Source organism: Mus caroli, chromosome 17 (genome assembly GCF_900094665.2).
Source record: "Mus caroli chromosome 17, CAROLI_EIJ_v1.1, whole genome shotgun sequence".
In the NCBI taxonomy this organism is placed as follows: domain Eukaryota; kingdom Metazoa; phylum Chordata; class Mammalia; order Rodentia; family Muridae; genus Mus; species Mus caroli.
In genome coordinates, this window is record NC_034586.1 from 82,526,475 (window position 1) to 82,534,045 (window position 7,571).

A 7,571-nucleotide genomic window follows, 5' to 3' on the forward strand; every position below is an offset into this window, starting at 1 on the left:
ATCTCTCTCCAGGAGACAAGTTCTGGGCCTAAGTTTCAGCTTTCGTCTCCTGATAGGAGACTCCTAGGGAAATCTGTTTCTTGAGGTCTGTTGTTTCAGGAGTCTGATAGCCAAAGGGGTGGAGCACAGATGCCTCTGGGTTTAGAATATCTTCATTCCTGCCACTACAGTTACAGTGCTGAGCCATGCTCAAAGAATCTTGCCGTGGAAAGGGAGGCTGGGTTATCTAGGTAGTCCCAATGTCATGACAGACATGAGGAGCAATCCCACAGGCTGAGAGCACTGCAGGACCACAGTCAGGGCAGCCAGAGCTTCCCTGGGCAAGACAAGCAGGAAATACAGTCACACCCCCAAACACAGAGAAGAGGGGGGTCTTTAATGTGGCTGAGACTGCAAGTAACTAAGCCCAGAGGGAGTCACAACTGATGGCTTACTGGGGAAAAAATGGGTGGAAGAAAAAAAATACCAGATACACAGAGCTCAGCACAACACACACACACACACACACACACACACACACACACACACGCGCACACATACACACATGCACGCACACACAGGCACGCAAGCACATCAAGCACACAAGACTATTAAAAATGTAGAAACAAGCCAGGCAGTGGTGACAACAGCCTTTAATCCCGTCACTTGGAAGACAGAGAGCAGTTGGATCTCTGAGTTGGAGGCCAGCCAGTCTAAAGAGCCAAGGCTATGCAAAGAAACCGAGTCTTGGAGGACGGTGGGCCGAGGGGAGGGGGATTAGGGAATGGGATAAAGGGTAAGGAGGGCGGTAGATACCAACACAGAGACTTACAAAGATCATAGAACAGTTTCCTGTAGAGGGATCGTCTCGAGCCTGCAAGGAAACAGGAGGCTCGACCTGAGCCCGGCAGCAAAATTGCAAGATACACACAAAAAGAAAAGGATTTCAGCTTCTCCTCCAACTCCCCCTCGCCGGGCCACCATTCCTCTGACACACCTCTCTGTACAGACTGTCAACTGCTCTGTTTCCACCTGCCCAGGCATCGAGATGCCAGCCAGTGCTAGCACTGAGATTCACACAAGCTCTTGGTGAGCCCACCCTGACCTTCCTCCCCTGTCACAGAGCTTGGCTGGGTTCTGTGACACTTGGTGAAACAGAGAAGACTATCTGGGGACCACACTGTCAGGACATATTAGCCTGCCATTTGCATCCACAGTGACCTCCCATCTTCCACCGAGTTCGGTGCACCCATCCTCACTTAAGGCTGTGTGTGATAGGCACTTATAACTTGCACATGGTAACACTGGCATTTCTCATTAAACTTTCAGTGATGGAAATGCTTGCTACGGGGTCAAGTCTCAAGATCGTTTATTTGATTCAGGTTTCTGGCATGAGACTGAGGCAAGGATTAGGAGAGCAAATTGTCACGGGCCCATCTATTCATTTGTCACAGACAGAAGTGGGCACCAGGTAAAAAAGACCAGAAAGTCAAGGCCACCCTGTCACTCTTGTTGTCTGGCAGCGCTGGACCTGAATATTTTGGTTTTTCTAAGAGGAAGATAGACTCTGTGAAGTCACCAGATTAGCATGACACACCCTGGGTAATAGATACAAACTCTCTTTCCCACTGCCCAGATCTAGTGTCTAAAGACTAAGGCCAGGAGTTAGGACCTGACTCTAAGTTGAGGATCTTAGGAAGATCCAGCTCTGCACACTATCACCTTCCAACTTAGGACAAGTCTCCTTGTTGAAATTCGAAGCAGACAATCCGGAAAGACACAGTCACAAAGGGCAGGAAAGAGGCACAGCTAAATGGTAACCAACCTAGCAACAACTCAACACATTAGCAGCTCTTAAGTGCCTCCGATGCCAAGTATCCAGTGCAATGCTTAAGGAGGCCAGCTTGCCAAGGGAGGCAGAGCATGCATTAAAACCTTCTTGCAGAGAATTCCCGGTTCAGAGAAGTCTTACCCTGAAGCACAGACTCTTCCCAGGTCCCTACAATCCTGCCTGCTGAGGCAGCTTTAACACACAAGAACACTAGAGATCACTTACAGCCTAGAGACCCCAGAATGAAGGGGACTGGGTTGGAGACTGAAACCTTCCTGTAAGAGCAGCCCCTGGAGGGTTAGGAAACCTGGGCAGGTGAGTGAGAAGGAGAAGGGAGGACGCACACAGTTATCATCGTGGAAGGAGAAGGCATGGCGTGCTCCGGCTCAGATGAGTGCTGCAAATGCTGACAGGCTGGACAAGGCCTCAGCCCAGTTTCATGGTCTTGAATGCTGGTCTCAGAAATATGAACTTGATCCTTTGGGAAACTGGGAGCCCCGAGGCTTCTAAAGAAGTCCAATGACACAAAAGTGGCAAGAGAGAGGCTTCCCTTTCCCCCCACCCCTCCCCGAAGTCTGGAAACCATACTCGCCTTGACCCCCTCCTCTCATTTCTAGTCCAGACACGTTGTTCTAGAGGTTCGGAGTGTGAGTATTACAGGCAGCTGTTAAAAAACAAAAACCAACCAACCAACAAACAAAAACCAGGGATTGCAGCTTAACTTAACCGAGGTCTCTGTTTGTACAGACCAAGAAGTTCATGTGGTCAGCCCAAGGGCTCAAACTTGCTATGAAATGACAGAGGACTCTGGCTCCAGACTGCCCCCACCATCCTTGTGCTAACAGCTTTCGTTTATATGCTGTGGCTGCAGCCCATTCTCTCATGGCTACCACAGCTCTGGGCACCAATCCACAGGCAGAGAGCAGGTGGGGAGAAAAGCGCACTGCCTTTTTTTTTTTTTTTTTCTGAGACAGGGTTTCTCTGTGTAGCCCTGGCTGTCCTGGAACTCACTCTGTAGACCAGGCTGGTCTCGAACTCAGAAATCCACCTGCCTCTGCCTCTCAAGAGCTGGGATTAAAGGCGTGTGCCACCACTGCCGGGCTAGCACTGCCTTTTGAAGGCTGTCCAAACTGATCGAGAGAGCGAGGAGAGGGCGAGAGCCTTCAATCCCAGCACCCAGGAGGCAGAGGCAGGCAAAGCTCTGTGAGTTCAAAGCCAGCCTGAGCTACATAGAACTTGTCTCAAAATCTTTTGTAAAAGCCAACAACAGCAAAAACAAAACAAAATAAAAAAAAATATTTCCCAAAAAGTCCCAACCAGAGATTTCTGATTGCATCTCATTGGTCAGATACAATCACAAGGCTGCTTCTAGCTACAGGGCTTCTGAGAAGGTAAGGTTTTACTATAGGGAGCCCACCAGAGATTACCACTCAGACACACTGTTATAGATATTATTTAAACCCTGCCCCACCTTAATCATTTAGTTCCTGGATGGAAGAGTACCTAAAACCTTTATATTTACAATAAACCTTACACAGCATAATAGCTGGACAAGTGTCTGGCTCTATGCTATTAGAATCTACTTTCCTATTGATGAACCGAATTATTATTACTACTTACTGTGTTTCATCTGGGCTGTTCTTAATTCCGATTGGCCAGCCCACAGAGCCACATCTTCTTGACTCCTAAGCCATGGCGGCAACATCTCCCTCGTCCATTTACCTTCCTCTCCTCATGGCTCTTCTCTGACCCCAAGCCTGGAAAACCTATGTCTCTTCTGCCCAACTATTGGCTGTTGGCATCTTTATTTACCAGGCACAATAAACTGGGGGCAGGGTCACTTAGCTAGCATTTTTGTGTGGACTCTCTCATCTCTTGTCTCTGGGACAACCAGGTTTTTGGCGGGGGGGGGGGGGGGGCCAAATTAGCATTACAATACAAGCAGCATCTGGTCGATCTACTATGCACATTTTACAAACAATTGAAAGTTTTTGTTCCAGCTAGAACTATACCTGGGTATTCAGAAACCCAAGTATAGCCCAGGGCCTTTAGACCAGGGCTTTTTTTTTAAAAAAAAAAAGAGCAAACCCCATATCCTAGTACCTCAGTCAGCAGTTACAGAGGAAAGGTTTTTCACAAGCAAGCAGTTTAACAGAAGCTAAGACAAGCAGTTAGCTGGAGGTGGAGTTTTGCACAAGCAGGAAGTTTAACAGAAGTTAAGATAAATTAGCGGGCGCACCTTTAACCTTGGGTTCCTAAAATAGGGTTGGGTAATTTTCCATGGGATTCTTCATCAAGGAAATCAAATTCTGGTTAAAACTGAAATGGCCTTAGCAAGAATGCAAGACAGAGGACCTTCTGCTCTGTCTTGCCCTGTCACAGTTTTTACCTGAGCACTTTTGCAGCCTTAAACAAAACTGGGATTCTGATAGGACAAGGGCAAGGGTTAGCAGCTGCATGAGAACTTGTTGCCCACCATTCCTGCTTTAGCAGGCTGGAGTTCCTGAGTCAGAGCCATGGTTAGTTGAGACAGGCAGGTGGAGCATGGTGGGCAGCCGATCTGGGCCTAGCCCCATGCTGTGTCTACACCAGGAAAAGCACACCAGGCCCCAACCACAGACAGTAGTGGACAGCTCATGGCTTCATCCAGAGGCATGCATGCCTAGATCTGACCCAACATCTATCACCAGGGCAGCAGCCCTGCCTGGGGACTTAGACGGGTACGTTCAAGGCTAGTCTCTCTCTTCTTCCTGATCTCAAATCCCACAGAACAGAGCCCACTGTTGGTCGGGGGATCTGAGCTATGGTCCTACACCCATCTGCTAAAGGTTGCCTCACAAAAAAGAACTCATTACCAAGGTCCACTCCACTTTAGCCCAAATAAACAAAGCCCTAACAACATTTCAAATAGTCATAAGAGGAGAAAGACACCAGTTTGTCTCCCTCTAAATAGAATATCATCGATTGCCAACCCAAGTCTAAGGATAAGCTAGAGCTAAGAGACTACTGTCGTTTACTGGAGGGGAAGGATAGCAGACACAGTTCTAATGACCACTTCCCTCACCTTTTTCTGTTATCATCCCTGCTGAACAGGTGACTACAAGTCCTTTAATTTTCTTGGGTATCATTGAAGTGACGTGAAAATATCTAGAAACTCAGTGAGAAAAATAAAGGCTTATTAACTAATATAACTAATTAATTAATACAGCATCTGGTTCAGTTGACCCAGATATGATTGTATCTAGAGGTGACTTTCAGCATCAGTGGAGCTGGGGGACTCCATGTAGATACGGCTTCCTGGGTCCCATCCCAAGTCCTGAGTCAGAAACATCGTGATAGGTTCCACCCCAGCCAAGGAGCCTGCTGCCTAGGCTGAGGCTCCATTCTTTTCTCTGACTGTAAGGCCCTGTTGTTGACCTGGAGGACTTTCCAGAGGGATAAAAGGACAAAGATAGAAAATGAGGTGAGAAGAGGACCTGAAGGTGGATCCTAAAACTGCTGTGGGGGCCTCAACCTCCACCTCCACCTGGCATGGTCAAACGCTAGCCAGAGTGGTAGCATGGCCGCAGGACACCACCGTCAGTCCCTTCTCCCTCTGCTCCTTGACCAGGGATGCTGTGGGTTTCCGAGGACCCAATCAATTTCAACCAGCACCCCAGGAGCCACCAGTAAGTTCTGGAATACCCCCAGGCCTGTGTCTGCCTCTCCTGTCTTTTATGCCTCCTGTGTGTGGCTTTGGGGGACTCTTGCTCAGATCTCTGCATTCATTATTTAAAGCTTGCTGCTCTTCCTTCAGGAAGGTTAAGCATGATTAAAAGATGGGATTGTTCCACGGGGCCCAGGAAAACAGCTAGGACCTCCACAGTTTGAAGCTGTTTTGGCCAAGCCCTGTTATATAATTTAAAATCTGTGGCTTATTTAGACTTAATTAGCCAGAGGGGCACAGCTGCAAGTTCATTATCAATATTTCCTAAGCTTTGTGGAATCTAAGACTGAAGCAGGGGATTAGCTCTGGCTTGCAAGTTTCTCACACTGTATATGGCAGCATCAGGAGGAAAGCATTTTTGTTCCTCAGAAAGCAAAATGATGACATCAAAGGCCTCGTTGTCCTCACGGTGGCCCAGTGAGAGATGGCAGCTGGGCTGTGATTCACAGGATCATCAGGTTAGAGCCTGTGGTATGAAGCAGAACTGAACAGGTAAAAGGTGTCAGTCTGAATTTAAGATGTGAGGGTGGTAGGAAGGACAGGACTCCAGAACATGTGAGCTGTGTGTGAAAGGAGAAGAGGTACGGTCATTATTCAAAACCAATCCACTGGCTGTGAAGACAGTTCAGTTGGTAAAGTGAGTCCACTCCTTAGAACCTACCCAAAGAAGCAAGGTTCACCTGGGGTGGGAGTAGGGTCAGGTGGGGGGCAGTGGGGTAGCCTCTGGTCAGCCTGCTAGTGAGAGACCCTGTCTCAAAAAAAAAAAAGGAAGAAAGGAAGGAAGGAAGGAAGGAAGGAAGGAAGGAAGGAAGGAAGGAAGGAAGGAAGGAAGGGGAAAAGAAAAACCACAAAGTGGCCAGCACCTGAAAGATGATGCCCACATCCACACCACACCACGCCCATGCCTGCTACAATGGTTGGGACTTCCTGGTGCTGACAGAACCGCACAGGCTCTTCCAACCATCCTGTGAGCTATGGCAGGCCCACAAAGCCAGCCCTGGCAGTGAATGAAGATGTCTCTGGGGTCTCGGTTTCACACTGTCTCTGAGATCCCATCCGAGAGAGGGTAGTCCTCAGCTTCCACCCACAGCAGCGAGGAAGCCGGGTTCTGTGCATTGGCGTGTACCCAGCGTGAAGGTGCTGAGTCTGGTGTCCAAGGCAAGCCATTATGTGTAGATCCCAGCTCTGGGAGCAGACTCTGAGCACGCAGGAGGCATCTTTTATTGAGCATGTCACATGGCAGGCCCACGGCTACTCATCATAGGGCTTACTGAGAACTTAAGGTCTTCAACTTGGGCGCTCCTCTCCTCTCTTCTCCTCTCTCCTCCTCTCCTCTCTTCTCCCTTCTGCCTTCTGCCTCCTGTCCACCTTACTCCTTCTCAGGGTTAGAAAGCCCCAGTAGAAGAAAGCTACACTTTTTATTTCCCTGAGCCTCAGATGACAGACTCACTTCGACTCACACTTTTCATCAAAGGAGCCTTTGTTCAGTCCTGGGACAGAAGGAAGGTCTTGGACAGCAGCCACCAGGAAGCCCTGCTGAAAGTACTGAGCCAGGGGACCCTGGCAGAAGAAATAGGGAGGGGTGTGGGGCGTTTCCCCACCCCCAAGAAGCTCTCCCCGATCCCAGGTGGCTCCTCTCTGAGCAAGTCTGCTGGAGCTTTGGATCCTGGAGTTGCCAGAACCATGAATGTTGAGGCTGTACATCCCACCCAATTTCTGGGTCCAGCAGGGGCGGGGAAGAACAAAAAAGGGCAAGGGGAGTCTGGTCAAGAGCCTGGGAGCTCATAGTGTGATAGCTTGCAAGGGGTTTTCTTGTCCAAGTTCTTCCAGTACGTTTGCTCTGTGCAGTGCACTCCTTGGGAAGGTCACTCCGTGGCTACCTAGTCTTAAGCTGTTCAGATCGCCACAACAAATAGCACAGGTAGCTTCAACAACATGCGTTTCATCCAGTTCTAGAGGTTGGAAACCTCAGACCGAGGTGCTCTTCCCTGGGCTTACAGATGGCTCTCCTCTGCGCAGACACAACCCAGGCGCCCAACACATCTTTGTTGCATG